This window comes from Mesoplodon bidens (genome assembly GCF_964165515.1).
Source record: "Mesoplodon bidens genome assembly, chromosome: X".
Classification (NCBI taxonomy): Eukaryota; Metazoa; Chordata; class Mammalia; order Artiodactyla; family Ziphiidae; genus Mesoplodon; species Mesoplodon bidens.
In genome coordinates, this window is record NC_138163.1 from 73,520,700 (window position 1) to 73,546,745 (window position 26,046).

A 26,046-nucleotide genomic window follows, 5' to 3' on the forward strand; every position below is an offset into this window, starting at 1 on the left:
CAACGACCAGCAAGCTACAGTGCTGGTCACCCTATGCCAAGCAACTAGCAAGGCAGGAACACAACCCAACCCATTAGCAGAGAGGCTACCTAAAAACATAATAAGGCCATAGGCACCCCAAAACACACCACCAGACGTGGACCTGTCCACCAGAAAGACAAGATCGAGCCTCAACCACCAGAACACAGGCATTAGTCCCCCCCACCAGGAAGCCTACACAACCTACTGAAACAACCTTAGCCACTGGGGTGAGACACCAAAAACAACGGGAACTACGAATCTGCAGCCTGCAAAAAGGCGACCCCAAACACAGTAACATAAGCAAAATGAGAAGACAGAAAAACACACAGCAGGTGAAGGAGCAAGATAGAAACCTACCAGACCTAACAAATGAAGAGGTAATAGGCAGTCTACCTGAAAAAGAATTCAGAATAATGATAGTAAAGCTGATCCAAGATTCTATTTCCAAGCTCCATAATCTTGGAAATAGAATAGACAAAATGCAAGAAACAGTTAACAAGGACCTAGAAGAACTAAAGATGAATCAAGCATCGATTAAAAACACAATAAATGAAATGAAAAATACTCTAGATGGGTTCAATAGCAGAATAACTGAGGCAGAAGAACGGATAAGTGAGGTGGAAGATAAAATAGTGGAAATAACTGATGCAGAGCAAAATAAAGAAAAAAGAATGAAAAGAACAGAGGACAGTCTCAGAGACCTCTGGGACAACATTAAACGCACCAACATACGAATTATAGGGGTTCCAGAAGAAGAAGAGAAAAAGAAAGGGACTGAGAAAATATTTGAAGAGATTATAGCTGAAAATTTCCCCAACATGGGAAAGGAAATAGTTAATCAAGTCCAGGAGGCACAGAGAGTCCCATACAGAATAAATCCAAGGAGAAATACACCAAGACACATATTAATCAAACAGTCAAAAATTAAACACAAAGAAATCATATTAAAAGCAGCAAGGCAAAAACAACAAATAACACACAAGGGAATCCCCATCAGGTTAACAGCTGATCTCTCAGCAGAAACTCTACAAGCCAGAAGGGAGTGGCAGGACATAATTAAAGTGATGAAGGAGAGAAACCTGCAACCAAGATTACTCTACACAGCAAGGATCTCATTCAGATTTGATGGAGAAATTAAAACGTTTACAGACAAGCAAAAGCTGAGAGAGTTCAGCACCACCAAACCAGCTTTACAACAAATGCTAAAGGAACTTCTCTAGGCAAGAAACACAACAGAAGGTATATACCTAAAATAACAAACCCAAAGCAATTAAGGAAATGGGAATAGGAACATACATATCAATAATTACCTTAAATGTAAATGGACTAAATGCTCCCACCAAAAGACACAGAGTGGCTGAATGGATACTAAAACAAGACCCATATATATGCTGTCTACAAGAGACCAACTTCAGACCTAGAGAAACATACAGATTGAAAGTAAGGGGATGGAAAAAGATATTCCATGCAAATGGAAATCAAAAGAAAGCTGGAGTAGCAATTCTTATATCAGACAAAATAGACTTTAAAATAAAGACTATTAGAAGAGACAAAGAAGGACACTACATAACGATAAAGGGATCAATCCAAGAAGAAGATATAACAATTGTAAATATTTATGCACCCAACATAGGAGCACCTCAATACATAAGGCAAATACTAACAGCCATAAAAGGGGAAATCGACAGTAACACAATCATAGTAGGGGACTTTAACACCCCACTTTCACCAACGGACAGATCATCCAAAATGAAAATAAATAAGGAAACACAAGCTTAAATGATACATTAAACAAGATGGACTTAGTTGATATTTATAGGACATTCCATCCAAAAACAACAGAATACACATTTTTCTCAAGTGCTCATGGAACATTCTCCAGGATAGATCATATCTTGGGTCACAAATCAAGCCTTGGTAAATTTAAGAAAATTGAAATTGTATCAAGTATCTTTTCTGACCACAATGCTATGAGACTAGACATCAATTACAGGAAAAGATCTGTAAAAAATACAAACAGATGGAGGCTAAACAATACACTACTCAATAACGAAGTGATCACTGAAGAAATCACAGAGGAAATTAAAAAATACCTAGAAACAAATGACAATGGAGACACGACGACCCAAAACCTATGGGACGCAGCAAAAGCAGTTCTAAGGGGGAAGTTTATAGCAATACAATCCCACCTTAAGAAACAGGAAACATTTCGAGTAAACAACCTAACCCTGCACCTAAAGCAATTAGAGAAAGAAGAACAAAAAACCCCCAAAGTTAGCAGAAGGAAAGAAATCATAAAGATCAGATCAGAAATAAATGAAAAAGAAATGAAGGAAACGATAGCAAAGATCAACCAAACTAAAAGCTGGTTCTTTGAGAAGATAAACAAAATTGACAAACCATTAGCCAGACTCATCAAGAAAAGAAGGGAGAAGACTCAAATCAATAGAATTAGAAATGGAAAAGGACAAGTAACAACTGCCACTGCAGAAATACAAAAGATCATGAGAGATTACTACAAGCAACTCTATGCCAATAAAATGGACAACCTGGAAGAAATGGACAAATTCTTAGAAATGCACAACCTGCCAAGACTGACTCAGGAAGAAATAGAAAATATGAATAGACCAATCACAAGCACTGAAACTGAAACTGTGATTAAAAATCTTCCATCAAACAAAAACCCAGGACCAGATGGCTTCACAGGCGAATTCTATCAAACATTTAGAGAAGAGCTAACACCCATCCTTCTCAAACTCTTCCAAACAATATCAGAGGAAGGAACACTCCCAAACTCATTCTACGAGGCCACCATCACCTTGATACCAAAACCAGGCAAGGATGTCACAAAGAAAGAAAACTACAGGCCAATATCACTGATGAACATAGATGCAAAAATCCTCAACAAACTACTAGCAAACAGAATCCAACAGCACATTAAAAGGATCATCCACCATGATCAAGTGGGGTTTATTCCAGGAATGCAAGGATTCTTCAATATACGCAAATCAATCAATGTGATACACCATATTAACAAGTTGAAGGAGAAAAACCATATGATCATCTCAATAGATGCAGAGAAAGCTTTTGACAAAATTCAACACCCATTTATGATAAAAACCCTGCAGAAAGTAGGCATAGAGGGAACTTTCCTCAACATAATAAAGTCCATATATGAAAAAGCCACAGCCAACATTGTCCTCAATGGTGAAAAACTGAAACCATTTCCACTAAGATCAGGAACAAGACAAGGCTGCCCACTCTCACCACTCTTATTCAACATAGTTTTGGAAGTTTTAGCCACAGCACTCAGAGAAGAAAAGGAAATAAAAGGAATCCAAATTGGAAAAGAAGAAGTAAAGCTGTCATAGAGAATCCTAAAGATGCTACCGAAAAACTACTAGAGCTAATCAATGAATTTGGTAAAGCAGCAGGATACAAAATTAATGTACAGAAATCTCTGGCACTCCTGTACACTAATGATGAAAAATCTGAAAATGAAATCAAGAAAACACTCCCATTTACCATTGCAACAAAAAGAATAAAATATCTAGGAATAAACCTACCTAAGGAGACAAAAGACCTGTATGCAGAAAATTATAAGACACTGATGAAAGAAATTAAAGATGATACAGATAGATGGAGAGATATACCATGCTTCTGGATAGGAAGAATCAATATTGTGAAGATGACTCTACTACCCAAAGCAATCTACAGATTCAGTACAATCCCTATCAAACTACCACTGGCATTTTTCACAGAACTAGAACAAAAAATTTCACAATTTGTTTGGAAAAACAAAAGACCCCGAATAGCCAAAGCAATCTTGAGAACGAAAAACGGAGCTGGAGGAATCAGGCTCCCTGACTTCAGACTATACTACAAAGCTACAGTAATTAAGACAGTGTGGTACTGGCATAAAAACAGAAAGATAGATCAGTGGATCAGGATAGAAAGCCCAGAGATAAACCCACGCACATATGGCCAACTTATCTTTGATAAAGGAGGCAGGAATGTACAGTGGAGAAAGGACAGCCTCTTCAATAATTGGTGCTGGGAAAACTGGACAGGGACATGTAAAAGTTTGAGATTAGATCATTCCCTAACACCATACACAAAAATAAGCTCAAAATGGATTAAAGACTTAAATGTAAGGCCAGAAACTATCAAACTCTTAGAGGAAAACATAGGTAGAACACTCTATGACATAAATCACAGCAAGATCCTTTTGGACCCACCTCCTAGAGAAATGGAAATAAAAACAAAGATGAACAAATGGGACCTAATGAAACTTCAAAGCTTTTGCACAGCAAAGGAAACCATAAACAAGACCAAAAGACAACCCTCAGAATGGGAGAAAATATTTGCAAATGAAGCAACTGACAAAGGATTAATCTCCAAAATTTATAAACAGCTCATGCAGCTCAATAGCAAAAAAACAAACAACCCAATCCAAAAATGGGCAGAAGACTTAAATAGGCATTTCTCCAAAGAAGATATACAGACTGCCAACAAACACATGAAAGAATGCTCAACATCATTAATCATTAGAGAAATGCAAATCAAAACTACAATGAGATATCATCTCACACCAGTCAGAATGGCCATCATCAAGAAACCTAGAAACAATAAATGCTGGAGAGGTTGTGGAGAAAAGGGAACACTCTTGCACTGCTGGTGGGAATGTGAATTGGTACAGCCACTATGGAGAACAGTATGGAGGTTCCTTAAAAAACTAAAAATAGAACTACCATATGACCCAGCAATCCCACTACTAGGCATATACCCTGAGAAAACCATAATTCAAAAAGAAACATGCACCAAAATGTTCATTGCAGCTCTATTCACAATAGCCTGGAGCTGGAAACAACCTAAGTGTCCATCATCCGATGAATGGATAAAGAAGATGTGGCACATATATACAATGGAATATTACTCAGCCATAAAAAGAAACGAAACTGAGCTATTTGTAATGAGGTGGATAGACCTAGAGTCTGTCATACAGAGTGAAGTAAGTCAGAAAGAGAAAGACAAATACCGTATGCTAACACATATATATGGAATTTAAAAAAAAATATCATGAAGAACCTAGGGGTAAAACGTAAATAAAGACACAGACCTACTTGAGAATGGACTTGAGGATATGGGGAGGGGTAAGGGTAAGCTGTGACAAAGCGAAAGAGAGGCATGGACATATATACACTACCAAACGTAAGGTAGATAGATAGTGGGAAGCAGCCGCAGAGCACAGGGAGATCAGCTCGGTGCTTTGTGACCGCCCGGAGGGGTGGGATGGAGAGGGTGGGAGGGAGGGAGATGCATGAGGGAATGGATGTGGGAACAGATGTATATGTATGACTGATTCACTTTGTTATAAAGCAGAAACTATTAAAAAAAATTTAAAAAAATAAATAAATAAATAATAATAATAATAATAATAATAATATATATACCTATATATATATATATTGCAGCATTATATACAATGGAATATATATATATATATATATATATATATATATATATATATATATATAAAATGGAATATCGCTCAGCCATTAAAAAGAATAAAATCTTGTCATTTGTGGCCACATGGACGTACCTAGATGGTATTAGGCTAAGAGAAATAAGACAGATGAAGAAAGACAAACACTGTATGATTTCACTTATATGTGGAATCTAAAAAAACAAAACAAATGAATAATCATAACCAAACATAAACAGAGTCATAGATACAGAGAACAAGGTGGTGGTTGCCAGAGGGGTAGGGGATGGGAGGAGGAGATAAATAGGTGCGGGATATTAAGAGGTATAATCTTTCAGTTACAAAATAAATGTCATAGGTATGAAATATACAGTGTGGGGAATATAGTCAATAGTTATGTAATATCTTTGTATGGTGATAAATGGTAACTAGACTTATAATGGTATTTATTTTGAAATGCATACACATATCAAACCACTATGTTGTGTACCAGGAACTAACATAGTGATGTAAGTCAATTATACTTCAGAAACAAACAAACTCATAGAAAATATGATCAGATTTGTGGTTACCAGAGATGGAGGTGGGAGGAGGGGGAATTGGATGAAGGCAGTCAAAAAGTAGGAACTTCATTTATAAGATAAATAAGGACTAGGGATGTAATGTACAATATGATATATACATACTGCTGTACCTTATAAATAAAAGTTTCTGAGAGACTAAATCCTAAGAGTTCTCATCACAAGGAAAAAATATATTTTCTATTTCTTAATGTAGTATCTATGTGTGATAATGGATTATTAAAACTATTACACTAATCATTTCATGATGTACATGTCAAATCATTATGTTGTACACCTTAAACTTATTCAGTGCTGGATGTCAATTATACCTCAATAAAGCTGGAAAAAAACTATAACAATTCTTTAAAATGAGTCTGACTTAATGAAGAATATAGACAAATTTGTTTACAACACATTGAACATTATAATTACATCATACTCTAATGTAATAGGTAGTATTTAAAAATAAGAAACCCAGGGAACAAAGATATTACATTGATATGCCAATTTGAGAAAATAATTTGGATCATGTGCAAGCTTGCATTAAAAGAGTAATATTCATTTATTATTATTAGATGTTTATTGCTCTAATTATTTTCCAGCTTTTTCCTCAAGAGCTCAAAGTGCTTTTCATATCTGTTGAGCTTTATTCTCTAAGACTCTCCACCACACAGTAACTCTGTTATCCAGCATACTACTAAACATAATGCTTTTGACATTTATGTTAACTGGCATTTCCATTACATTTCTTTTTACAGGGTTGCAAAATGCACGCAGGCAAAAAATTGTTTTAACAGCAATGACTTAAAAATATAGAAGTTTAAACTGGGCTGTTTCTAACCTAAAAGCCAACTTTTAAACTTTAAAATGAGATTGCACATACTGATCTGAAGACAAGATTATTTTTCATTGAATAAGGAAAAAAGATAGGATTCTAATGTGCTTAGAAATTTTCAAATTTCTGAATTATTCAATAAATATTACATACTCTCAATATAGATGTATTAGGTCTATTTTATCATGTCTCAATTTTTAAAATTTGGAATTTGGCAGCTCTCTAGTAACCAAAAATAATTTGCTAACTAAAATACCCCATTTTTGTAATATGCTAAATAGAATAGGGTTTACTGTTAAAAAAATATATATATACTTAAGAAAATGCCATCATCTCTCAGGACTCTTGGACATCATGTAATGCAGTGCACTGGCAATTAAATAGAAAATGTTAAAGCATTTTCCTATGAATAACAAGTTGGAATGTGACTTAAACACTGCCCTGTCATTTCGTTTACCCTGCTAATATATCTGTGACATATATGGGGCAAGTTTCATTTGGAACTATAAAACGAAAAGAATATAGATTTATTCCATTTGTGTGACAAATAAAGTCGTATGTACTGAAAAAGATCTTACCACTCCCTTGATTTTATAAAGGTTTGTGGTATTTCTTGAATATTATCCATAAGATCTTGATCCAGAGGCATTGGGGATGGGGCTGACTTGGCTGTTCCATGACTGTGGCTGCAAAAAAATGTACCTGGATTTATTATGTGCATGCAACACATAAATATACAAATTTCTTAAATGAATTCATGAAAGCTAAACTATCAATAGATGCATTACGAAGGTGGTCTGAAAGGTTAATTGAAGGTGGAGTGGAGAGGGAGGAGTCTAGAAAGGCTCATTGTAAAGAAGAAACCTGAACTTTAAGGGTAGCAAATTCAGACATTCATGGAATTTCTACTTTTATGTCCATTTATCTCAATATTGGGCTAAAGATATTTCAAAGGACATTTCTCTTTTTGAGTACTAAAATTTTTATAATCCATACCTCTGTTTACTCTATATACAACTAAATAAGTATTTATACAGTATTGATAGTACTTCCACAAAATGGCTTTAATAATGATATAGATTGAATACCTGTTGAAATTTAAGTTAAGGTACTTATTCAATCATGATGCAAGGAAAATAGCAAATCAGTTTAACTACGATGACTGAAACCAGGCATCAGAATTATGCTGTTTCATACTAGCATTTCAAATAGTTTTTGAGATTTTTCTTTTACTTTTTTTCATTTTAAGCATTTTTATAGGTACAGTTCAGTAGCACTTAATATATTCACAGCTTTCTGCAACCATCGTCACCATCCATCATTAGAAATTTTTCATCTTCCCCAAATGAAACTGTACCCATTAAATTATAACTCCTGATTCTCACCTTCCCCTAGCCCTGGAAACCACCATTCTGCTTTCTGTCCATGAATTTAACTATTTTAGGTACCTCATATAAGTGGAATCATACAGTATTTATCTTTTTGTAACTGGATTATTTCACTTAGCACAATGTTTTTGAGGTTCATCCATGTTGTAGCATTGTTAAAATTCCTTTCCTTTTTAAGGTTGAATAATATCCCATTGTGTGCATATACCACATATTGTTTATCCATTCATCAATATCCACTTAGGTCACTTCTACATTTTGCCTACTGTAAATAATGCTGCTATGAACGAGGGTGTACAAACATCTGTTCAAGTCTCTGCTTTCACATCTTTTGGGTAAATACCCAGGAGTGGAATTGCTAGATCATATGGTAATTCTATGTTTAATTTTTTTGAGGAATCACTGTATCAGCTTCCACAGCAGCTGCACCATTTTACATCCCCAACAGGAATGTACAAGTGTTCCAAACTCAGCACAATCTGGCCAACACTGCTATTTTCTGTTTATTTATTTATTTATTTTTAAATAGCCATCCTAATGGGCATGAAGTGGCTTGAGATTTTTCTTAAGTATGCTACCATCTATTAATAATTGAATTGACTTTTCCTATATATACAAGCCTACAACAATATTTTTATGATAATTATGCAATTAAAGCTTTAGTCTCCATCTAAATTCTGACATATTATCATTAATAATGGCTTATAAATTCCTAAATGTTTATCATACTTCTTATCCTAATATTAATGCCAGATTTATACTATTACATCAAAGGGAAATGTCAATATTTCTGTGGTCATTTCAGACAATGATGAAAGCCAGTTTGTGTGATTTACATAAAATGAAATTCACATTTATGGTCCTGAATTCATCAGAATTGCTATATATATAACTCAAATATGTCAAATTTATACTTAGCTCTCAACTTTGCTTTGATTACATATACCTGGCTTAATAAAAAATTACTAACATTCCTAATAGGTCCAAAGCCTACTCTATTCAAGGATTTACAGCATACAATTGTTACCCATCTATCTGTCCTTCTCTGTAGCCAGTATACCCTTACCTGATACAGAAGATCCAGCTAATAGCAGAAATACTTTATAGCAGAAAATACTTCAGGAGGTCATCTGGTGCAGTTCACCTGCAAGACAAAAACTCAACAATAAAAAAATTATGCTCTAATTAATAATCTTTTAAAACAAAAGTATTTTGTACTATATTTTGACATCCTATTCCAGTGTTTATTTGCTAACTTATTCTTGAAAAGGCATCCCTTAACTTTAGTCAATTGTTTGAAACGCAGAGGATTTGCACTCTTCAACTGCGGAGTTAGGGATTTTTTTTTTTTTTTACCTTAAGTTCTGTTTTGCTTTTGATTTTGAATTTCATTTCCTGGATGCCTTTACATTTTTTTTGTGGTTATAAAATTAATATATGCATACACCAAAAATATATGAAAATATAAAGATAATACAAAACTCAAGTAATTACTTAGAGACAATTACAATTAACTCTTGGTGTATACATTTTTAGAATTTTTATGCACATATACAGATGGAGGTATATAAATTATATTTTCTACAAAAAATGATCATGCTATACTTTCTATTTTTCAACCTTCTTATTCTAATCAACATTGTGTCCTGGATATAGTTCCATGTCAACACATACCATATATATCTAAGGGCTGCAATAGTGTTCTAGCAAATTACTATTAAACAATGGCTAAACTTTAAGGCCTTGACTTCTGAATGTAGAACAGAGAAATGAGTCATCTGCTGGTGAAATATATTCCTGTCAAATCAAGCACTTGCTGGTTGAGAATGATGGGTCCAAGCATAAGTTATTTAATCCTTTTGTCCTAGGCTAAATACACAACTACAGTTACCTCTTACCCATTAAAACAAATTATTCTGGAAGGATTTTTAAAATTTTATAAAAATTTAATAAAAAGAACCTCCCTGCCTCAAAATCTCATGATGCAGGAAAACACCAATTCCTACTCAAACACCAAATACAATAAATAATTATTTATAGTAATATTTTTTCTTCCTTTATTACTTTCCCTTTGTTATATTTTCCCTTTCCAAGATTTCTCTACAATTGTCTCCTAACAATTGTCTGAAGACCTACATCAAAGAAAACTCCAAATTATATTTTTGTCTATTGACTTTTCCCAGCAAAATAATAATTAAAAAAAAACTAAATACATTTTAATACTCAGTTCAGTCCTTAATCAACAAAAGCTAATGATAAGTTATTTTACCTAACATGAGTCTTTAAATGAAATAAAAATACAAATGTACTTCTTGGAATATAGATAACTCTTTTAAACTTTTAGAAAATAAAGTTCCATAGACAGAGTTTATTTAAGTTTCATAGACAGAGTTTATTTCATTAAGCTTTGTTCACCACTGTATGCTAAACAATGCAGCCTGTGGTACTCAAAGAAATGTTCTCCATTTTATCTAAGCTCCTCTTCATATTTTCCCAGGAGGTGATGCAAGGAAAGACAACTGTGTTTGAAAGGGAAGGAACTTTAAATAATTCTGTAATTTTTTATGATATCTCATTAAACAAATGAAGACACACAAACATGCACAAACACATGGGTGTGCACATATACACACACACACACTTACCGAAAAGATGTACTAGATGGTGTGTATATTAACTGGCCTGCTTCTGCTAGCTCAATGGCATGTTTTCTTTCAAGCTTTTCATAAAGAAGCACAATGCTTGATTTGGGCTGGTCATATTCTCTGAGCAAAATCTTCTGCAGGTACTTGCTGTTGAAATACTCCAATCAGTTCAAGAAGCATATAAAATAAAAATTCCAAAACATTACTGCCATTTTTTTTCAGTACCTTTATACTCTAGCTAGAAGGTCCCAGAACTGGTTCACCCACTGACTATTCCAAGTGTGCTTTGTTTAGATGGAAAAAGTAACCTATGGTGCAAAGAGAAAATAACGTATAAGAAATTTTTACTTAATTTCAAATACGTCTTTATAAGGAAGTTGAAGTTTTAGGTTTATCCCATTAATGTCAACCAAGCCAAGGGAAACACAGACTATGAAGATAAAACCTTTGCACCAAAGACAGAAATATTGGCCAAGTAGGGTCTATATTTCAGAGAAGGCCATTGAGGAAGAGGGCTTATATAGTTCATGTCAATGAATGAGAAAAGGAATAGAACAACTGTGTTAAATGTTTGCTTAGGGAATCTGAATTTAAACTCACACAGTAAACTCACAAAATGAAAAATAAATCATGTTAAACCACAGTTTCACAACACCTGAGTGAAAATATTCAGCTAAATATAAATTTATGGCCAATAAGTTCATATTTTAAAAAACATGCACCATAATCTTGAATACTTTCTTGAGGTCTACTTCTTTTTCAAATGTTTACATATTAAAAGGCATTTTCTCTGCACTCTTATTCTATAAAAACAGAAAAATTGGAAACACTCATATTGCCTAACAATAAAAAGTGGTTAATTAAGTGCACTACAATCCCTTCATGTCAGGAAATATTTTAAAAACATTTAAAATGATTCTCATTAAGAGTTTTAAGAATTTGTCAAAATGTGTGTAACTATTCTAAGTGAAAAAGAAAAGAAAAATTATATATATGGTATGAGCATAATAATAAAAAAGTAAGCATAGGAAAAAAGACTGGTAAGTATACCAAGTGATTGCTACTTAAGAATAAGATGATATTTTCTACTTTTCTGAATTTTTAAAATTTAAAACAACAAATCAAATTTTACTTCTATAAAGGGAAAAATAAACTGCATTACATTTTTAAAAAGGCATTTTCTGATGCTCTGGGAGTCTAAGGTCACCTTGACTCTATGCTCAAGTTGTCAACCTGAAATTGGCTCAAGAAGACAATAGGTGGCAGTATCATAAAAACAAAACAAACAAACAAAAAAAACTGTAGAATGTTAAATAGCAATTTTTATCAATAAAAAAAACGGACCCAGAAATTTATGGAGCTTGGTAGAGATGCTATTTTAGAGGAAGAGGATATATGTGAGAATAGGTGAGAGCAAAGGGAAGAAGAAGAAAAGATGACCCAAATCTATGTAACCATGAAGGTTTTTTTAATATCTTTATTGGAGTATAATTGTTTTACAATGTTTGACAATTATTTTACAAAGCACAGAGCTGATCTCCCTGTACTATGCGGCTGCTTCCCACTAGCTATCTATTTTACATTTGGTAGTGTATATATGTCTATGCCACTCTCTCACTTTGTCCCAGCTTACCCTTCCCCCTCCCCATATTCTCAAATGCATTCTCTAGTAGGTCTGCATCTTTTTTTCCTGTCTTTCCCCTAGGTTCTTCATGAAGTTTTCAAAGTCTGTGTGTGTAGCTCTTCCACAGACAAAAGTCACTGCATAAAACGACATGGAACATAAACAGAAAGACAAGTAATTAGCTCAAACTGTTTATTGTAAAAATATTTAATTGTTTGGACGTTTGAATTACCAGGAAGGACAAGACAATAAGTATAAATAATCCCATTCATGGTTTACATCCCTTCTCTGTGATCAGAAACAAACATCCAAATCAAACATGTGGAAAAGACCGATTTTTGTTAGATCTTTTGCACTTACAAGAAGGGTAAATTAATCTATTCTTTATCAGAGTTTTAAATAAACTTGCTTTAGAGGTGACCACTATTATAATTTCTCTTGGTTCTCTGACATTAACTTCAGCTTAGAAAACATCTTTCCTGGATGGTGGTATAAAAGGGTGTTGACAAAGTATCAACCTTACCGCTTGTGCCAAGGGTTTGCTGCTAAAACTGTATCTGCCAAGCGTAAATTGGATAGCTAGTAGGAAGCAGCCACATAGCACAGGTAGATCAGCTAGGTGGTTTGTGACCACCTAGAGGGGTGGGATAGGGAGGGTGGGAGGGAGGGAGACGCAGGAGGGAAGAGAAATGGGAATGTGTGTATATCTATAACTGATTCACTTTGTTATAAAGCAGAAACTAACACACCATTGTAAAGAAATTATACTCCAATAAAGATGTTAAAAAACAAAACAAAACCGTATCTGTTGTTTTACACAGCTCCTTCAAGGAATCTAGACTGAAGCAGCAGATTTAATAAGGGTTGCTACCAGGGCACTTAGGAATAGATCATAATTTAGAATAGTTTAAACATTTGGATTTAAAATCTAGGACTAGATTTAATATCAACATTAAAATGATCCCTTTTATAATTCATTTAGTTGTTCATTCAAAAATATTTATTGGATACTTATTACGTGGAAGGAACTTTTCTGAGTGCTGCAGTTACAGAACTTAGGGCAGACAAGGTTTCTGCCCTTTTGCCACTTACATTTTAGTTGGATAGAAACATACAATAAGAATAATGATATATTTATAAGAATTATAGGGGCTTCCCTGGTGGCGCAGTGGTTGAGAGTCCACCTGCTAATGCAAGGGACACGGCCCCGGTCCAGGAAGATCCCACATGCTGCGGAGCGGCTGGGCCTGTGAGCCATAGCCGCTGAGCCTGCGCATCCGGAGCCTATGCTCCACAATGGGAGAGGCCACAACAGTGAGAGGCCCGTGTACCACAAAAAAAAAAAAAAAGAAAATTATATATTTTTTCAAATTAAAATAAAATTTTATTTAACAAACAAGATGAGACATTAAAATACTAGAGAGTTATATGTTATTCAGATAATTACTGTTCATTGATATAATAGAGAATGATTGAGTAGTAAGGGAAGAACTCTCTGAGGAAATGAAATTTTAGCCAAGGCTTAAATGACACGAAGGTACTAGGCATGCAAAGATCAGATAGAAGAGCATTCCAGACAGACGGAACATTACATAAAGGCTTTAAGTTAGAAATGTGCTGAACTTAATGTGTTAGGAAGGACAACATGGGTACAGTGTAGTATGTGGCAGAGAGGACAGAATGAGATGTGGAAGGAAAGCTAACAGTAGCCAGGTTTGTAAACTGAGGTAAAAAGTTTGGATTTTTTTTTTTTTTTGCAGTATGCAGGCCTCTCACTGTTGTGGCCTCTCCCGTTGTGGAGCACAGGCTCCAGATGCGCAGGCTCAGTGGCCATGGCTCATGGGCCCAGCTGCTCTGCGGCATGTGGGATCTTCCCGGACCGGGGCATGAACCCGTGTCCCCTGCATCAGCAGGTGGACTCTCAACCACTGCGCCACCAGGGAAGCCCCAAAGTTTGGATATTTTTTAAGTGACAAGATAATTGAAAATTTAATTAGGATAGAACATGATCTGATGTAAAATCCCTTTCTCTGGAACTGGGCATAATATCCCCTACCCCCAAAAAAGGGAGGTCTGAGAATTTTATGGCCCACAATTTAGTTTTGGGGTCTGGACTTGGCATCAGTCATGTCCTTCATGACAAAAAGAAAAAGAAAGATCTTTGTCTTTGTTTTTTAGCTGTCATCATTTTTTATAACATGTGGATGAATAAATCTCAACTATACCCAAGAGAAACATACAGAAAGAGATACAGGCTCACTTCCACTTTTCTATACATGTACATAAGCATATATTTGGCAAATTCTCACTTGTCTTTCCAGTAATATTGTCCCCAGTGTCCTGATATGTCTTCTCTGCCAACCAGCAAATGATCAAATAACTGCAATAGAACAAAACATATGTCTAAATATACAGTATGCATGAGGAACTTGGTCAATTACTACCAAATAAAAGAATCCCTCAAAAGTGTCTTCAAAATTGTTGATTTCATCCCACTTGCTTATTTTTTTTTAATCTTAAGCTCTTTTCAGGGTAAGCATAAAAAGGAGCATCTATATTTATATGTAAGAATATCTGCAGTAATTCTAGTATAAGCATTGGAGGCAATCCATTTAAAATTGAAAATACACATATCAATCAGTATATGATAGTTTCATTCATCTACCAAAAATCTGGGCCTGGTAAAGTGAAGGAAATAAAAGTAGTAAAAGGCATGGCCCTTGCCCTTGAAGGACATAAAACCAAATTGAAGAGGCAAGACTTAAAGAAGTGGACAGGGATCAAAGCATGTGAATGATAATACAGTTCAAACTTGTCATGTGTACATGTATAAATGCAACAAGAAAAGGAAAGTTTAGAAAAGAAATAGAAAAAGATGGAGTTAGAGAAGGCCTATATGAAAATGTGCATTGTGAGCTGGCCCTGAAGAAATGGGGTTACATATGGAAAAAATAAATCATTCTATGTAATGGGAACATTGTGAGTAAAATGTGTGGGAGAAAACAAGGAACTATATAAGAGATTTATGAGAAAAAGAAGGTTGGATAGATGTAGGTCAAGGGTGGGGAAGAGAAAATAGTTAAAAAAGGACTTTAAATACTAAGATTAAAAGTTTAATTTGACATAGCATCACAAAAAATAACCTGAATATTTTTATGAGGAAATAATAAACCCAATTTGAGTGATATTCTACAAAGTAAATTCATGCACTTTTCAAAAATGCCAGTGTCATAAAAAAACAACAAAACGCTGAAAAATAGTTTTAGATTAAATGTAACTAAAAAGATATGACAACTAAATGCAATGCATGATCCTAGATCAGGAGAAAAATGCTATAAAAACATTATTGGGACACTTGGAAAAATTTTGAATATGGAGTTATATTAGATTACACTATTGTTTCAGTTTTAAACTCTCTGAATTTGATTAAAAAATATGATTATGTACTAGAATGTCCTTTTACTTAGGAAATATTAATACATGCTGAAATATTTAGCAGTGAATAGTCAGCTGTCTACAACTTAATCTCAAATGATTCAGTAAATGACAATAATAAAATATACATATATAGACAGTGATAAAGCAAAGATGGCAAAGGTTACACTGAATCCAGGTAGAGGTTATATACATATTCATTGAACTATCTTTGAAATCTGTATGCTTGACATTTTTAAAATAAAAAGTTGGAAAAAAGAAAATAAAGTTTGACTCCATCCTATAAATTGGTTAAATAAATTAAATTATGTCTTACCAATATAATATATATTATACAGTCATTAAAAGTCATCCATATGGTAGAAATAATACAGTAAAAAATATGATTTTCCCCCAAAATCACCTAAAAATGTAATTCCATTATAATAAAAATCCCAACATATGTTTTTATTTTTTACAAATTGGGCAATCAAATATTAAAATTTGAAGAAAAGAACATACAAAGTTGAATTAGTCATGCTTATCTATACACATTCTTAGGCACATAGTTATTAATAAAACTTAAGTGTTTTATGTATAGAAAGCCATTACATGTCCTGAAAATGTATCTCAGAAAATTATGAACTTTGCCACATTGAAGTTAGAAGCAAGGTAGGCAAGCTAGCTCTTCTCCTCTTTGAATAAAATTCCCAGAGTTTTTTCCACATTGATAAATCTAAGGGTATCTTGAAATCATTCTTAACATTTTCTATATTTCAATACTACTATTGTTATACTTTATAAAAGCCCACTTGGGATAAGCAACAATTCAAATTCTATTTCTATAAGAAGATAAAACCAAGTGATATAGAGTTCACATCTTTAAATTTCTCTGAACTTCTCCTTACTTCTAACGTAGAAATGAGTCATTTTCTTCTTAACTTTGTGTAATTTTGAAACCCTATTTCAAAGAGTATATTTTGAAATTTGAATATGGAAATTTTTAACTTCCTCAATCCTCGATGGTACAAAAAAAAAAAAAAACTCCACCAAAGACTAAAATACCCCATGAAAAATTTCCAACTACATAAGGATTACACAGGTCAACACAGGTCAGCTTATAAGCAATTGCTTTATGATATCAAATAGAGAATTAACTAAGTTACTGCATAATTTAGTCTAGTATTAAGAATGAATATGTTGGCATTCGGTGCCCTGAGAGTGAAGCTACAAGAGTGGACCTTTGTTGGGATAACCAAACCTACACCAAGAGAACAGGCTGGAGAGAGGCAGTTCTGTGGTGTTCTTGGTCACACATTTATGGAGTTTCTGAAGGGCAGTGGAGATTACTGCCAGGCACAGCACGACCTCTATGCAGACAAGTGAACTGTAGAAATTCATTACTACTCCACCAAGAAGCCCCCATAAGAGTGGTGAACCTGGACACAGAAGTGTTGAATTGAAATCCACAGAGCATTCTTTACAAGAGTTCTGACCTGGATGGGGTAAACCTCAGTGCACTTCCTTTCTCTTGCCTCAGTATTACTGGATTGAAGAATTGCTGCTTCTTGTCAGGAGGTTCATTTCATTTCCCATTACTCCCAACTTCATACTCAAAAGCACTGAGAATTTCAAGTGGAGTATATTGAAGTAGACTCAGTTTCTTTGCGTGATTTCTGTATTCAGTCTTTTAAATTCTTTCATAACCCTACTGAGTGTTTTTTAACTAAATTAACATGGCTCGAATGAACCGCCCAGCTCCTGTGGAAATCACTTACAAGAACATGAGATTTCTTATTACACACAATCCAACTAATGCGACCTTAAACAAATTTATAGAGGAACTTAAGAAGTACGGAGTTACCACAGTAGTAAGAGTATGTGAAGCAACGTACGACACTAGTCTTGTGGAGAAAGAAGGCATCCATGTTCTCGATTGGCCTTTTGATGATGGCGCACCACCATCTAACCAGATTGTTGATGATTGGTTAAGTCTTGTGAAAATTAAGTTTCGTGAAGACCCTGGTTGTTGTATTGCCGTTCATTGTGTTGCAGGCCTTGGGAGAGCTCCAGTGCTTGTCGCCCTAGCATTAATTGAAGGTGGAATGAAATACGAAGATGCAGTACAGTTCATCAGACAAAAGCGGCGAGGAGCTTTTAACAGCAAGCAACTTTTGTATTTGGAGAAGTATCGTCCTAAAATGCGGCTGCGCTTCAAAGACTCTAATGGTCATAGAAACAACTGTTGCATTCAATAAAACTGGGGTGCCTGATGCCATTGCTTGGAAGTGGAACCTAGACAGGACAGGATTTGTCGTACATGTTAGCCAGCATGTTGGCTTGGTGAAGTCTGATGAAACTTCCATAGGAGTGTTGAAATGCAGTTTTACCAGACCACAAGGCTGGCAGAATTGCACCCTCTATGTTTGGGTTAAGATTAACCTACTTGGACACTTAGCAAAGGATTCTTGCTGTTCAGCATTTAAAATATGCTTATCGTTTGTACCAATTGACTTTTCCTGAAATCATGCAGTATGGAGTCATTCATGTCTTTAAATCTGTTTCCATGCCAGATTCTTATCAGTATATAAGAAATTTAGAAAGACTAGGTGCCAAAATACCCAGCACAATTCTTGTTGTTTTTAGTATGTCGAACTAAAATCCCAGGAACTATGAAAACTCTGGACCTTATGTGTTTTATTCTTCCCATCATTTCAAACATAGAAAGTAGGGCCTATAAGGTTATTTGCTCACAGTATGTTTACATCTTCCACAGTCATACCAGTATACATCCGATTTGCTCGTTTGCTTTTTTTTAATTAACCAAGTCTTACCAGTGATTATTTAATGTCTTTCTATAAATCTCATTTTGTGCTGTCATGGAAGACCTCCGTTTTGAAAATCTACATTGTACAGAAGCACATGTCTTTAATGTCTCCAGACAAAAAAGCCTTACAGTTAATTTTAATGTTTGCACTTTGGGGTGCAACTTACAGGGAGGGCCTGAAAAAGGAATGGGAGGGGGCTATTAAGTATTTTTAGTAAAATGTTGCCTTTGTCTTGTGCAGAACATGTAGAATATGCGCTTTAATTTAGTAAATATTTTTTTAAAAGGTAGAAATACTTTGTTATTGTAGCTAAAACAATTCTTAATCATAAAGTTTCTGAAATTCTTGTAATTTTTTTTCAAACTTATCTGAAGTTGTTTACCGACTTATTTTTTTTTAAGTGTTATTCCCAACCTTTCTTGCAAAAAAAAACAAAAAACAAAGTGGGTTTCTGCTAATGAATTGAGCAGACATTTAATATTTTATATGCCTTTTGAGCTGTGTAACTTAATATTTGGATACTTGACAATTTGTTGTATTATGTGATTGATAAAATGGTGATGTGTATTAATGTCAGCTCAACCATATATTTATACTGTCCGGGAACATGTGGTTATAGTTCTGTGGGAGAAATAATTTGTCAGTGTTCACCAGCTTGTAAAAATCTAGTGCAAGAGCTTAAACATTAAATAAATGATGAAACGCATTTATCGTCAAAAAAAAAAAAAAGAATGAATATGTTAAACAAACCAAAAACAGTTATAATTTGAAGTAAAATAACTCATAATTCATAGATTATTCAACCTGGATAGGACTTCAGATATCATTTAAACAGCCATTTAAACTTACTGATTAGGAAACCAAGGTCACAAAAACGTTAAAAGACTTTTCTAAGATAATGAGGGAAGCTGGATAGTAACAGAGCAAATGCTAGAATTCAGACTTCCATTGTTCTTACCTCTTACCAGAAGAACTGACTTCTTGATTTTCAAATTACAGATTGTCACAATATAACAAATACCTGTTCAGAATTCATAAAATCACGGCTCCTTTTATTAGAGAAATTCAAGTATAAGAAGACCTAACATGTAAGGACCTAATATACAAGGGTTAGTTCCAGTCGTAAAATGACCTACATGATGTATAGACATCTTACCCGAATGAGAATTAGTTCACTCACAGTTAGAGAGGTCTCTCTTCCAGTCACATCTAATAAGTCAACAAGAGGATGAATGGCCATCCCCTACAAAATGAAAAACAGAAAGCTGAATTTCTTCCATATGAAATTAGTGCTTGACTGTTTCCCTGGTGTGTGTGGGTCTATGTGTGTGTCTGTCTGCGGGTCTGTGTGTCTATGTGTGGGTGCATATCTCTTAATCTGGCCATGATAGGAATTTAGAATATTCTCTTAAAATTTAGAGGCAACATTGGTCTAACACCAGAGAGACGTGCTGTGGTTGTCTCTCACAAAGATCAATGGGGAATATATATATGTATTGTTTACAAATATGTGGGTCATTTAATGAATCCTAAAAAAAAAAAAAATCTGGGGCTTCCCCGGTGACACAGTGGTTGAGAGTCTGCCTGCCAACTCAGGGGACACGGGTTTGTGCCCCAGTCTGGGAGGATCCCACATGCCACAGAGCGGCTGGGCCCATGAGCCATGGCCACTGAGCCTGCACGTCCGGAGCTTGTGCCCCACAATGGGAGAGGCCACAACAGTGAGAGGCCCGCGTACCACAAAAAAAAAAAAAAAAAAAAAAAAATCTACCACTATATTTCAAAAACAGAAAGAAGTAGCCAAATCAGAGAGCCAAAGTGCTGCAAGAGATTTTCATTTCAATTATTGCCAAATATCATTTTGTCTTTATTATTCATCATCCATTATATATGGGATTACAGTCCTCTCCACATGTTACTTTAAATTTTTCTTAAGAGGGATAATAAAAGAAGCAAACATTCTATATTAATAAATATTCATCGAGTTGTGCCACAATATTTATTGAACATGTATTATTGCCAAATTCTATATTAGGCACTGGAGTTACAATGGGAAAGCAAAGTAGAAAGGGCCCATAGCCTTATGGAGGTTACAGTGTAGTTTGTCTCAGGGAGAGAGCCATTAGTTTAATAATTGCTTTAATGAATGAACAAATACAACTTGAGATAAGTGTTCTGAAGGAAATGAAGCTGGTTTATGACAGAGTAACATAGTTTAAATTGAAGGATAAGTTTTTCCTAAGCTAAAACATAAAGGATGAGCAGACTTTAGCTATATGAAGGGGAAAGAACCATTCCTGGCTGAGGGAATAATAGCACTGATAATGTCCCTTGGCATGGTATATTAGAGAAAATGAAAACCTTGTGTAGTTGGGTTGTAGAGTACAAGGGAGATCATATTATTACTAAGACTGGAGAGAGAGGCTAGGGTTAGACAAAGCAAAGCTTTCCAGGCTGTGTTAACCATTTTTTAAAAAATTTAAGACTAATTGAAAATTGAAATGGCTTGACCAGATTTGTGCTTTAAAAAGATAACTAGCTGCCGTGTGGAAGAAGTGTTGAAAATGAGCCATAATGGATATGAGGAGACTGTTTAGGAGACCGCTTTTTGTATTCCATGTTAGAGATGGTGATAGCTTAGACAAAGATGATGGCAGAAAAAGAAAGAAACTGACTTAGTGACCAAATAGACATAAAAAAGGGCAGTATGACAGAAAGGATGACACTAAGATTCCATGCTTGAGCAAAAGGAGTAGAGGATGGTAACACTAATCTAAATGAGGACGACTAAAGGTAGGAGCCAGATTGACAGGGAAAATCAAAAGTTCAATTTTAAACATACAATACTTAAGATCCCCGTGAGATAGCCAAGTGAGGATGTCAAGAAAACCGTATGTTCTAGAACTCAGATATTTAAGCTGGAGATAAAAATTCATAAGTCATATGTATACAGTCAGTAAATGAAGACGTTATGTGGGTATGGATGAAATCATTAGGGAAAGAGTAAAGAGTGAGAAGAGGAAAGGCTCTACAGGAATCTTTGAGGAACTCTGATATTTAGTGACATAACAATGAGAATAAGCTTGCAAAAGAGACAGAGAAAGAGGAACCAGAGAGGTAAGAGGAAAATCAGAAAGTGAATTGTCACAAAGCACAATAAAAGACAATATTTCAAGAAGGTGGAAGTTTGACTCATGTGGAATCCCTGTGAAAGCTCAAGTGAAATGAGGATTGCAAATGACATTAGTAACCTTAATAAAAGAGATGGGAACAACAAAGATTTATGAGGTCAAAAGAGAAAATTACTTTAGTTTAGCTGTGTTTTTTGTTTGTTTGTTTGTTTTTGTTTTTTTTGTGGTACGTGGGCCTCTCACTGTTGCAACCTCTCCCGTTGTGGAGCACAGGCTCCGGACGCGCAGGCCCAGCAGCCATGGCTCACGGGCCCAGCCACTCCACGGCATGTGGGATCTTCCCAGACCGGGGCACGAACCCGTGTCCCCTGCATCAGCAGGCGGACTCTCCACCACTGCACCACCAGGGAAGCCCTGTGTTGTGTTTTAAATAGGAGTGACTTGAGCCTGTTTAAAGTTGATGGGAAGGATCTAGTTGAAAAGGAGAGTGTGAATATACATGAGACAAAATAAATGATTGAAAATGCAAGACAAGAAAGGAATAGATTACAGAGCATAGCTTGAGATAGGAGACCCCACCTCTGTAATAAGAAGGAAGAAAAGGCTAGGAGCAGATGCAGTTATGTTGGGAAGTTAAAGGAGCTTCCATGGATGACTACTATAAAACAAGTTGCTTGGGCTTCCCTGGTGGCTCAGTGGTTGAGAGTCCGCCTGCCAATGCAGGGGACGCGGGTTCGTGCCCCAGTCCAGGAGGATCCCACATGCCGCAGAGTGGCTGGGCCCATGAGCCATGGCCATTGAGCCTGCGCGTCCAGAGCCTGTGCTCCACAACGGGAGAGGCCACAACAGTGAGAGGCCTGCGTACCACAAAAAAAAAAAAAACAAGTTGCTCTTTGTAGAGTTCTCTTTTCTTAGTTTTGTTTTGTCTTTTTAAACAAAAGTATGGTTGAATGAAAAGTAAGAGAAGTTGAGATTTGCTCTAACATTTACATGTGGGAACAAGGAATTTAAGAAAGAAAGCTGTCAACTGAAGTATAAAACATGAGGTGGAATATGGAAAAAAACTGTCTGCAAATAAACAACAAAATCTATTGCTTTCAATGAACTTCCACACTACTTAGTCATTTTCAAAACACTTTGAAAATGCATCCCCATAAGGTTTCTATTGTCACCTTATTTCAGAGATGTGGAAAGAAGCAGATAATAATTCCCATTAATGTTAAGGTTGAAACTTAAAAGAAACTCAAGGTGTCCTAGCTCTTCATCAGCTCTTCAGCACTATTAAATGACAAAAATGCCTTACTTTGGCCCTGGTTTCTTTAACACACCAAATGAGCATGTAACCCCAAAAGCTTCCTTTACAATTTGGAACGCTGTAATTTTTTGCAAATGCATCTGAATTGCCCAAAGTCAGGGGATCGGCCTATTCACATGGTTTTCATAAGTAATTTTGTGTAATTCCCGCTTTTTAGATGACATTTGAGTTGTGCGATTCCACTAAATTCATTCTGACATTTGAAAGTTCATCATACAATGCTTTCATGGGATAGAACTACATCCTTTATCAGTGTTTATCACAGGCAAAAAGCTTCCTAGTGTGAGCAGGTCTGTCTAATGACCTGGCATTTTGAAAGGCTGACTCCATATTTGCATTTTTAAACCCATCCATGCAACTCTCCATCTTCACTTAATTTAATTCATTCCATTCAGTCTACCATGGATAGATCAAAATTAATGCTTTTAAAATAAATATGTCAAACCAAACTGACCCAGTGACATCTCCTCTTATAACCCATTTTATGTATTTTGTACTATTATATTCTGGTCTTTTGAAGATGTAAAATATAGGTGAGAGACAAAATTTTATTCCACATTTTGAAACTCTGTAGCATGGCTGGTTAAATGAAGTCTTGAGTAAATCAATAAAAATCATGTTTTTAAAAAAAAATGGTCTCAAGTTCAAAGCTCTACTATATATGTTCATAATTTATATTCATACTCCAAATTAACTTTTATTTACTATTTATTCATTTATTTCCTTATTTCACAGATGTTTATTGCACATTTCATTGGAGCCCACACTAGTAGACTCTGAGTATATAGTGGAGAATAAATCATATGTTTCCTGCATTCATGGAACTCAGCCTAGTAGAGGAGACAGACATCACCCAAGTGGAGAAGAAAACAACTAAAAGATTGATAGATAGGTAGATAGATAGATAGATACATACATACATACATACATACATATAGTGATACATTCTATGAAAGTGTTCAAAACAATAGGCTCAAAATGGAGATGCTGATACTAAGCCCCACACCATCAAAACAACACATGGTTTAATTACAGTTTCGGCTCTCCCAGAAATAAAATCAAACGCACTTACATAGAAGGTCTGGGAAGGCTTCTCTGAGGAGGTTGTATATAGCTGAGGATTAAAGGATAAAAGGAAGACAGATATGCAAGGAACTTAGGAGATAGTGTTTTAGGGAGAAGGAATGACATTTTGGAAAACTCCAAGTTGAGAAAAAATTTGTCAAGTTTGAAGCAGTTAAAGAGGCTTTTAAAATACAGTGATCAAGAGGGAAAATGGCCCAAAAATGTGAGGCTTCAAAGGTAGACATGAGCCATATTTGTCACAGCTTATAGTCATCTTAAGTGTTTTGGAATTTATTAAAAGTTCAAAAAGAACCAATAGAAGAATTTTGGAAAGTAATAAAATTTGTGTTTTAAAAATATTACTTTTGATTCAGTGGGGATAACAGATTGAAAGGGGAAAGGAAAATGGAAAATTTTAAGGCAGTTCAGGAAACAGATGATAGTAGCTTGGACTAAGATGATGGCAATAGTAATGGAGAATAGCATAGAGATTCTACAAGGAGACAGATACAAGAATATTTTTGACAATACTATTTGTAAAAGCAAAAAAGAAAAAAATATATCAATTGAAAGGACAATGAATAAATAAATTGGTGTTTAATCATAAAATGCAGTATTGTAGAACACTGAAAATAAATGAGCTACAACTACTCATATTCAAATACTATGTGAATAAGTATTAGTAATAAAATGTTAAATAGACCAAATAAATAAAATGTTAATAGACCAAAAAATTCCAGAAGGCTACATGCAAAACATACACATACACCCCCTCCACATACACACTTTCATAAAGTTAGAAAACAATTTAAACTGATCAATATATTGTTTATGTGTGTCTATATGTGTAATATGTGATTTCAAAAACTATTTTTTAAAAGATGAGAGATTGGTAAATGATTCATTTAGGATATCAGTTACTTGTGAGAGAGAGAGAGGTGAAAGAAAACAAGATAGGAAATGCATTGCACGGGTTATTGTTAATTTTCTCAGATTTAGTGCTGGGCTCACAACTGTTAGAAGTATTAACTGAAAGAATGAAAGAATGAATGAATGAATAAATAAATGCCATGTATGGGCCAATGATTCTAGTGTATCATAAATAAAAATATATTATTAATACAATTTTGTATATCTAGAAACTTTTTAAAAGTCAAATACATATACTGAAGATGTATTTTGGAGTTAGAAACCACAGGGTTTGACATGAAGGATAAGTAAAAGGAAATAATCAAATATGTATTCTATATTTCTAGCCTTAGTAAATAGATGTGTATCAGAGCCATTTACTAAGACAGAAGCAAAACAGATGAGAATCAGATTTATCCTCTGTAGATATATTGCCTGTGTGGACGAAAACAAATGTTGCCTGCCATTCCCATAGACAATGAATGTTGCCTGCCATCAAGCCATCAGCCACTGCAGCTACCCCGAAAGGTATGCCCTGAGGGGAATTCAGGATGGAGAAAAACAGGACAGTGGCCCTAGAAAGTTAAGATGCATATCTAAGGAATAATTTCAATGAGCTCAGACCCTTGCATTTTCCCATACATAGAAAATCACTAAAATCATTAACTTTAGATGTCTGCTTTTTGTGATTAGCAGTAATGTTTTGATGTTTGACTATATTTTTTTCAGCAAAAACTCCTATATATCCTGGCTCCTCTCTTACCTCTTTGAAATAGTTCCTCAGAGCTATCTGAGAGACTGTCCCCAGGCTATAGTCCTCAGT

General features: G+C 34.9%; 1 long non-coding RNA gene and 1 pseudogene across 2 annotated transcripts; one reads left to right on the plus strand and one right to left on the minus strand.

Moving 5' to 3' along the window:
• Positions 1–7,507: 7,507 nt before the first annotated feature.
• Positions 7,508–11,086, minus strand: LOC308608568. Its single transcript, XR_014014199.1, has 3 exons — positions 10,938–11,086; positions 9,359–9,436; positions 7,508–7,590 (listed from the first exon to the last, which is right to left on the minus strand). It is a non-coding gene; the product is annotated as an uncharacterized lncRNA (long non-coding RNA).
• A 6,149-nt stretch (positions 11,087–17,235) lies between these two features.
• Positions 17,236–19,154, plus strand: LOC308609096 (protein tyrosine phosphatase type IVA 1-like; annotated as a pseudogene). Its single transcript has one exon. The product of its transcript is annotated as a protein tyrosine phosphatase type IVA 1-like (transcript).
• The last annotated feature ends 6,892 nt before the right edge of the window (positions 19,155–26,046 follow it).